Below are 10212 nucleotides of genomic sequence, written 5' to 3'. Positions count from 1 at the left end.
GGGGGGCTCTGCTAAATCTTGGCACTTCCAGAGTGGTGTGATCCTGGAAAAGGTATGGTTATTACTCTCCTAGTCAACACTCGAGTCTTTACCCAGAAAGGACCCTTGGTCCCTTGTAGCAGCTCAAGCTCTTCTTTGTTTTGGAACTGTGACCAGGGCTCCTGCTCTCTTATGAACAAGTAGCAGCACTCCTCTCCACCCTGTAACTGCAACCCAGAACTGTGTATGAGCAATAGAGTTGCCAATCAGAGCCAGCTATATGGACCCAGTGCCAGCAAAGGATGCCCTGTAATATCTTTCTGACCAGTTGTTTGACTCCCATACCATCTCTAGGCTAAGAACACCTGAGCTGCTTCTCTGCTACTGCAGTTACTGCTGTAAGCGTGTGGGCTCCAGACAAGCCTCTACCCTGGTGCCACAGTCTCCTCTTGCTCATTTAAGTTTTCTTAGGCTGGAAAAAATGTCTTATCCCCAACTTTCTGTTGGTGCTGCCACTCCAAGATTTTGAGGCATTATTTTAAAGTTGTTTAAAGGGGAATGGTGTGAGAGTTCAGCAGGGTGACTGCCACTAATTTGCCATCTTGGCTCTGCCTCTCATGTTTACACTTTTTTTTTCTTTAAGAAAAATCATCACTTTCGAGGAGTCCAATGATTTTTAAGTTATCTTTCCGATTCCCTGACTTGCTTTCTAGATCAGTTGTTTTTTGTATTATATAGCTTACATTTTCTTCTATTTTTTCAATCTTTTGATTTTGTTCTAATATTTTTTGCTGTCTTACAGGCATTATATTATTTTGTTTGATCTATTCTAATTTTCAGAGAGTTCCTTTTTGGCACTTTCTCTTCTAAGCTACTTATTCTCCTTCCAATTCTTTCCTCAGGAGTTTTTAAACTCATTTTAAAATTCTTGCTTTAAGAAAACCAATTTTTTTCTTTTGAGAGTTTGTAATTATAATGAAGTTACTTCAAAGGAGTCTAGACTTGAAATAATTTTTTTATGATGTCAACATTTTCTTTGATTCATTTATATCTTAAGCTTTAGTTCTTGAACTGGGACTTTGTGATGAGGTCCGACTCCAACCGTAGCTACACTTTTCAGTGTGGTAGTTAGCCCTGCTTGGTCTCCACCAATGTCCCCTAGGCTTTTTCACACACCTGCAACAGGATTAAGGCCCCCCTGGATCTTAAAGATTCAGAATTATGGAGCTTCAGAGCTGTTTCTGGTACCTCCGGACAATGTTAGCAACATCAAAGTCCCAGGACCTTTCTTGTCAGTCTGTGTAGAGCACTGCACTGATTATTGTCACTCCCTGGGGCTTCCAAGGTCCCCCACTCTGAGGCTTTCAGAACACCCTGAAGCTTTCTCAGAGGAACTATCCAATCTAGCTGGCTTCCTGTCCTGTCTTTGGTTTCACTGTGAAATATGCCAGCACTAGCATTGGCTTGGCTGGTGTGTTCTTTCCTAGGCAACAAGTACTTATTAAGCACTAAGTGACAGACACTTGAATGCGAGGGATACAAATACAAGCAAAAAAGACAGTCCCTGCCCTGAACGGGCTTATATTCTAATGTGAGAAGACAATATGCAAAAGGGAGCTAAAAAGGAGATAGGGAAAGAATGAAAGTATCCCACCTAGCACATGGTTTAGAAGTCTATAGAAAGTCAGAAACACAGCCAGAAGGAGATGAAGATTGGCTGACCTAGGCCCTTCCCCAAAATGGAATTAGCTAGAGGAACTCACCACTGGGAGAAGGGGGACTACATGGTAGAAGGAAGTTCCATGATGAGGGCAGATGAAGCATGGTGTTAAAGTTGCCTGGGAGGTTCTGGCTGACTTATGGGGGGGAAGTTCTGGTATGGAAATCACAGTAATTCCTCATTGAATTTCTTGATTATTAATTGGTTATGTAAGGCTAGCAGTCTTTTGCCAAAACAAATATGTGGGAGCTGGGTGATTTGTTTCCTGTTCAGGCTGTTAATACAAAGGAAGTTCCATTTGTATTCCTTATATATCTTGGATATAGTGTTATATGGTGACATAAAAGTCATCTCTGCCAAACTGCTTTTCATTTTTCTAAGGTTTTTTTTTAATAGTGAATTCTTACCCAAATAGTTGGAATCCTTAAGTTTACCAAACACAAGGATATTGTGTTTAATTGCTTCTGGATTTTGTATACCTAATTGATTCCACTGGTCAACTTTTCTATTTTTTAATTAGCAACAAATAGTTTGAGCTCTTGTCCTTCTAGGCTGTCTTCTTTCCCACTTTTTTTCATTATCTTCCAATTTGTGACCTTTTGTTCCTCCAATGAATTGAAAAAAAATTAATACCTTTTGTGGTTACCTAGTCTAAATTTCTTCCTATATACCTCATTCTCTTCCCTTTGGCCACTCAATATAACAATTATTTTTAAAGTAGAAAGCACAAAGGAAAATCAACAAAAATGGTCGCCACTAAAAAAAAAAAACCTGACCATAAATGCAATGCAATGGTTCTTACCTATGAAATCCTCCTCTTCCACCTCTCCAAATCAGTGGGAGGTGATGCATTATGTTAGGAAAAAGGTTGTAAATTTGAAACATTCATTTGTGATTATTCTGTAGTTCTTTTCATACACATTGTTATCATCACTGTTTATATAACTTTCTTGGCTCTGCTTACTTCACTTTGCATCAGGTCATGGAAGCCTTTGTGTGCTTCTCTAGTCATCATATGTATTATTTCTTAAATTTTACTTTTTTAAATGATCAAGCATTTATTTTTTCTTCTTTCTACCTCTTTCTCCATTGGGGGAAAAAAAAGAACAAAACCATTTTAACAAATAAGCATACTGAAGCAAAATAAATTCCTACATTAGTCATGTCCAAAAATGTGTTTCACTCTGCATATTAGCCTATTTCCTGTCAGTCAGGATGTGGGCAACATTCTTTGTCACTGGTTTTCTGGAATCATGGTTGATCACTGTGATCAGAATTCTTAAGGCTTTCAAAATTGCTTTTGAAATAACATTAGTGTTACAGTATAAATTATTTTCCTGGTCAGCTCATACAATTCTTCCCTGGTTTCACTCAGTTTCTTCATATCATACACCACAATGTCATATTTCATTTATATACCAAAATTTTTTCAGCCACTCTCCAACTGAGAGGCCTATCCTTAATTTTCAACTCATTGCCACCACAAAAAGGGGAGCTTTTCTTTCTTTGATCTCTTTGGGCATAAAGGCAGGTAAGCAGTACAATGGATAGATAGAGTGCTGGACCTGGAGTCAGGAAGACCTATGTTCAAATCAGGCCTCGGATACCTGCTGGCTTTGTGACCCTGGGCAAGTCACTTAAGTCTGCCTCAATTCTGTCTACTATAAAATGGGCATAATAGCACCTGAATCATAAGAATTGTTATGATAATTAAATGAGATATTTGTAAAGTGCTTAGAATAGTGCTTAATCTTTAGATCTTCTCTTTCTCTCTTTTACTATTTACTTTATTGATGAAAGTGTTTAGATCAAAAGTGTCACCCCTGCAAATTTTCAAGTGGGGTCTGAACCAGATTAAAATGTAATTGGGAAATGTTTAGCAAAACATCAAAACACAATGGAACAGAGATAATATTAATTTGTGGTTTAGAGATATAAAATGTCCTTAAAGTACTGCTTTGGCTACATACTAAGAATTTTGGCATATTGTACTATTATTGTCATCATCTTTAATGAAATTATTGTTCCTATTATTTTTTGACTCACCCATACTATAGGAATGATTAGTTTCCAATTAAATTTTCAATTTATTTTGTTTCAAATTTCCTCCCTCCTTCCCCTCTCCCATCCTTTGAGAAGACAAGAAAAACAAGATCATTAATACATATACAAAACATTACCCATGTCCAAGAAAAAAAAAAGGAAAAGGAAGAAAAAGAGAGGGAAGGAAGGAGGGAGGAAAAATGGTTTGATCCGCTCTCTGAGCACATCTGTTCTCTATTTGAAGGTGGACAGGTTGCATCATGAATCCTTTGGAATTGTGGCTGAACTTTGTATATATCAAAATCACTAAGTCCTTCAAAGTTAATTATTTTTACAATATTGCTGTTGCAGGATAAATTGTTCTCCTGATTCTGCCCATTTCAGTTAGGATCAGTTCTTATATATCTTCCTGAGTTTTTCTGAAACCATCCCCTTCCTCATTTCTTACAGCACAATACTGCATTCATATGCCATAAAATTTTCAGCAATTCCCCAACCAATGGACATGCCCTCAGTTTCCAATTCTTTGCCATCACAAAAAGAGCTTCTATAAATAGTTCTGTACATATGGGTCCTTTCCTCTTTTCCTTGAGTTCTTTGGAGTGTAGGCCTAGTAACAGTATTGCTGAGTCAAAGGGCATGCATAGTTTGATGCCTTTTGGGGCATGGTTCCAACTTTGGGGCTTTCCAGTATGGTTGAACTTGTTCATAGGTCCATCAACTGCACTAGTGTACCTGTTTTCCAACATCTCCTCCAGCATCTGTCACTTTCCATTTTTTGTCATCTTAGTCAATCCTGAGGGGTGTGAGGTGGTGCCTCAAAATTGTTTAAATTTGCAATTCTCTTATTATTAGAGATTTAGAGCATTTTTTTTCATATGGATACTGATGGCTTTGATTTCTTCCTCTGAAAATTGCCTCGTGTTTACCTTTTTATCCTTCTCTTGACACCTGTGTCTGTTAAGACAAATTTCCTACTCAGCTCTGATCTTTTCATCAGGAACATTTGGAAATCCTCAATTTTGTTAAAAGCTCATTTTCCCCTGTGTAGGATTATATTGTTTTGCTACCTAATTTATTCTTCGTTCTAAGTCTAAATCTTTTGCCTCTCTTAAAATACCATTCCAAGTTCATTCTCCTTTATTGTGGTGACTGTTAAATCACATGTGGTTCCTTGGTACTTGAATTCTTTATTTCTGGCTACTTGTAGTGATGTTTCTTTGACCTGGAGTTTTGAACTTTTAGCTACAATTTCTGCAAGTTTTTATTTCAGGGTTTCTTTCAGGAGGCAACAGTGCCTTCTTTCCATTTCTACTTCACTCCTCCAGTTCTAAGAGTTCTAAGCAGTTTTACTTCTTGAAACATGGTATCTTGGTGGGGTGGGGGGTGGATGGTCGATGTTATTGTTATGCCTTTCAGATAGTCAAATGTTTCTTAAAGTATCTTAGTCTATTTTTCAGGTCCGTTGTTTTTGCTATTATAGCTCACATTTTCTTCTTCCTTTTTTTTGTCTTGATTTTATTTCTTGATGTATCATGGAGCCATTAGCTTATATTTAGTCCATTTTCATTTTCAGGGAGTTATTTTCTTGGGCAAAGTTTTATACCTTTTGTTTCAAGCTATGAATTCTCTTTTCATATCTTTCTTTCCTAGCCCTCGTTTCTTTTTCCATTTTCAAATAATTTTTTAGCTTTTTAAAACTCTCGCTTTAACTCTTCCAGGAATTTTGGTTGGACTTTTTGTCCAACCTGCATTTTTCTTACAGGTTGTAGATGTTTTTGAGTAATTTTCTTTCTCTGAGTTAAGCTTCCCTGACACCATAATAGCTCTTTATACTGAGATTATTTGCTTATTCTTTCAGTCTATTGCTTTACTTTAGACTTTAGGTTAATGCTGGGCTCTGCATATTTCTGGGGGTGGTGAATGTCTGGTCTAAGTTTCTGTCCTCCTATGTCCCTCTGCTGCTTTCACAGTTCAGGTTGGGGGCCTGAAGACTTTCCGTGTTCCCAAACTGGTGTGATCTGGGGCAAAAACTACTTATTGCCTTCCTATTCTGAGCCAGGTTTGGGTCTGTTGGCTTGTCCCTGGTAGGGATTTCAATAGTCTGCCGCTGGAGTCAGCCACTATTAATAGGCCTTCTGGGAGGCTCTGAAGGTCCTGAGTTACTGAACTGCAGGCTCTCCTTTAGGCTGGTATTCCTATCCTGCTCATGACACTGTAAGCTTCCATTATTGGCTGGAGTCTACAGCTGAGTGCCCATTTTGCTGCTGGGATCAGAGCCACATAGCTACTGTTTGCTTTCAAGCTTGTTCTTTGCTCCTGCTACTCTCTATCACCCCTATCTGCAGATTTCTCCCTCAGTCTGATTCAGAACTGGGTACTGGGCAACAGAGCTTCCAAACGGCACCCATTCCTGCACTCTGCACTAGTTCAGGGATCCACTATTCTCTCTCTCTCTACCCCAGTACCCAGTCTTAGCTTTCATTTTCTATGTGCTGCAATGCTCTGCATGCAGTGGTACACTGCTGGTCAGATCTAGTGTCCATAGACCTTCATCCCTTATCTACCCGAGGCTGGAAAATGACTCAATATGTCTTTTTCTTGGACTTTTTTATCAGAATTTAGTCCTGAACATTTTTGAGATCATTGTGGAATTTGGTGGGGGAGGTAGGCTGTACTTCTTCCTGCTACTCTGCCATCATGACTGCATCTCTATAATATGGTATCATTTAGTCATAAGTTTCAGAGTGTTTGATTTTTTTTCCTCTGCAACTTGTTCTACTTTGAGTCTTTTGACTTTGTTCTAATATTTCTTGCTGTTTCATCAAATCATTGTTGTGTGCTCCATTCTATTTTTCATTGTTCACACTAATTGTCCACTTTCTAAGTTGTTTCCTCTTTCTTATATGTCCTCATGTTTTATTTTTTTTTTAAGCCTGAGATTTTAAACCCAGATATGAATGAAGAGCTTGTGGAAAATAAATTATGATTTAGATAAGGAGACCAAAGGGAATGCTTGTAAATTAATTCATTTTATTCTAATTATAAAAGCTTTAACTCTGAAAATACTTGGAGGCACAACTATACATGTTTTATTCATAAATTGTAGTGTTCTAGAATACCAAAAGTATCTCTAATGAAAGTGAATTAACAAAATTTTTGTATCTTATCTCAAAATGTCCACAGATTCAGCTCATCAAATGGCAATATCAAATATTAAAAGAAACAAAAACAAGCATGCACACAATTGCAGTTTTCAAAAAGGTCTATTTCATTGTAAGTGGGTAGCAATTTAACAGTAAAATACATTTAAATAACGTATAAGTAATTGCACCACCGCAGCACTGGTAACTAGATAATCAATTTAACTAGAAACCAACCAACAAGTACCTGTCTATAAAATACAGCTTTTATTTGGCTCAACTCTTAATTAAATCATCTCTCTTGGGAAAAAAAGAGTCAGCAAGTCACACTGGAAATATATATTATGGACAAATCTTCTGATATCCTTTCCTTAAAAGTTCCTTCAGATGTACTAAGCTTCCAACTCCAAGGCAAGCCCAAGTTTGTGACCTCCAGCATAAATGCTCTTTCCATCTACCAAGGCAGATAGCATAAGTCTCATACTGGGCCTCAGGGTCTGAGTGTGGCTCACACCAATTAAACTAGAGCAGTGACTTTTGCAGAAATAGAAGCTGTGGAATACAACTGGTATTAACTGCAATATCAAAATGGATGCAGGTGGTATCTGATGTCCATGCTAGTTTTACAGAAGTATCAAGATCATCACATACTTTCTAACAAACTGAACTTCCAAATTCTGTTCCATCATTGACAACAGTGTGCATCTGGAAGGTTCTAGTCCTGTAATCCTTTGCAGTCATTCCACTAAAGTCATCTAGTAACCAGCAAGCTGGCCTTTGTAACCAAAATCAGATGAACTGTGAATTGTAGGTCCAGCAAAATCAAAGTCAATATTACAGTCAAGATTTATATATTTCCATTTATGAGCAGATTTATTTTTACCACTTTTCATAACTGTTTGGTGAAAATGTATTGTCAAATGTCAGCTTCAAATCTTGGCAAATCTAATCTTTAATTGCAATTTAAGTTCCCAGAGTAATCAATGTTCCATTTTTTTTTCCAGTGAAAGACCATGCTCACACCATTTATATTTGGTCTCTAATTAACTGTAACTTTGGTCCCACTAACTTTACTAGTGTCTGTACTAGATAAAATAGAAGATGATAATTCCACTCCATTACAGAACTTTGTTTTCACATCCAGTTTCAGCAACTAGAAACCAAATTCTTAGTTGAAAGTATCTCTGGCAACTTTGCCAAGGTCACAATATAAAAGAGGAATACACACTGGCAGAAGCTGACAAGACTGTTTGTAAAATGACATGGCAAGACTGCAGGAGAGGGTGACCTGGTGATCAGTGCACTAGTGCTCTAGAAAGCTGCTGAGGCTGGAAGGCAAAGTAGAGGAGACACCATCATTCTCTCTGCCCGAAAGGAACCCACCCCCACCCCCTCACCTCCCCATGGTTGCACACTGTACTGGTCCAACCATAACCACCTTCCAAGACACTCTTACCACCATAAGAATTCACCACTCAGTCACTCCTCAGTAAGGCTACCTCTGTGTCTGCCTCCTGGATACCAAGAGGGTACAGTTGAGGAAAGCAGGGATAGTAATAAGGTAGTAGTGAGAGCAGCCTGTGCTCAAAGGGAGTGGGGAATGGTGCAAGTTAAGCTGTTTCTTCCTATTTTTTCTTCAATAGGTCTAATTTCACCTTTTAAAATGTCTTGCTTTCTGTCTTGAATCCTTCCAGACACATTATTCCTTTTTCTGAGGCATTACTGTTACTTGTTGTATATTTTCTGTGGAGTTACTCAATTCTTCTTTGGCTTCTCTTATCCCACTTTTTCCTTCTATAGTTTGGGCCATTTGCAAATTGAGTATCTTATTTTTTTCTCCAGAAACTCTAAGAGTCCCCTCTTTTGTTGGATTTCTATCTCTTTTTATTGCTAAGTCCAGGTTTGCAAAATATATTGCTGTGCATTTGGAGCTTGAGTTCCTTTGCTTTTCAGAATACGGTATTCTGTTCTCTTCAGCAATTTCTTGTGCCTGTGGAATAATCTTGTGTCATCCAAATTTTCTTTTCTTTAAAAATAGAGATATTTTTTCTATTTCAAGGATTTGCTGTTAGTAATGGAAATTATTAAATTTAGTCATTGTGACTTGGAGTTTAAAGCACAAGTCTTTTTTCTGAAGACAACCTAATTCTTGAAACTGGTGTTTCTGTTTTCTGTATTCAGAAATTCTGGAAAGTTTTCTTGCATTATTTGATACATTGTGGTGTTCATTTTTTTGTCATGTTCTTTTGGGAGATCTTTGATACTTAAGCTATCCCTATGCAACCTTTCTTCTAGGTCAAATCACATTAAGGGTGTATTTTACTTTGCTACCTTTTACTTCTTTTATGGCAGATAACCTCCCACTCCAGTTTTTTTTTTTTGTTTCAAACTGGTTAATCTCTTTCCCTTCTTTAGACTCCTAATCCTGAATTCAACTTCTCCTAAACTGCTGAGTATTTAAATTCTGCATTTAAAGCTATAAATTCTGAACTATATTTACTCCTAATTTCTTAGCTGCTTTACTGGTATTATCTAATTTTAACTTCACAACAACTCTGCAACATAGGTGCTATTATCCCTATTTTATAGTTGAGAAAACTGAGGCACACAGTTTAAATGATTTGCCCAGGGTCATACAGCTAGTTAAGTATCTGAGGCTGGATTTGAACTCAGGTCTTCCTGTCTCCAGGTCAGCACTCTATCTACAATACTAGTTTCTTCTTCTTGTTCATGCTCTCGTGGGAGTCCACAAGATTTTGTATGTTGACAGGAATTTGTTTACTCCTCTTTAAGGATTTAGTTTTCATCCTTCCTTCTGGCTTAAGATACTCTTAAGTTGATTTATTTGCTTGTGCTTTTACACTTTTGTTAAAAATTTTCTGTATTTCTTTCTTTTAAAAGCTTCCACCTCCCCCCATGTATCACTTTTCGGATCTTTCCCTTTTGCAAGGTCACAAGACTGCCTCAGCCCCTACATATCAGGGGATATAGGTTTTGCCAGCCTGTTTCCCTACCCTGAGAACACCTTGGCAGGGCAAGACTGATTCTTTCCCCCAATTCCTCTCTGGGCTCTTCTTTCTTTCCTCAGTTGGACTGTATCATTATCTACTGATTTTTGTGGGATGGAGAAAAGGTGAAGAGGATGTTCAGGAAAGAATCCTTGAAGTCTTACAAATTCCCTTACCTAGGATTGGGCTCCAGCTGGAAGACTTCACATTTTCAGCCCTTTCCTGCCATCCCCCAAGCTGGGTAGAGTCAGTCTGCCTCTTATTTTACAGTGAGAGGACAGAGAGAGTGTGCTGATAGTCCCTGCCGTGGAGGGAGGGA

At 37.9% G+C, this 10212-nt stretch overlaps 1 pseudogene; it reads right to left on the bottom strand.

Annotated features, from left to right (window-relative positions):
* Nucleotides 1–6850: 6850 nt before the first annotated feature.
* LOC114041278 lies at nt 6851–8254 on the bottom strand (annotated as a pseudogene).
* Nucleotides 8255–10212: the final 1958 nt, after the last annotated feature.

The sequence above is a fragment of the Vombatus ursinus genome, unplaced genomic scaffold, assembly GCF_900497805.2.
Source record: "Vombatus ursinus unplaced genomic scaffold, bare-nosed wombat genome assembly UNPS02014171.1, whole genome shotgun sequence".
Lineage (NCBI taxonomy): Eukaryota > Metazoa > Chordata > Mammalia > Diprotodontia > Vombatidae > Vombatus > Vombatus ursinus.
This window is presented reverse-complemented; position numbering and strand designations above follow the sequence as displayed.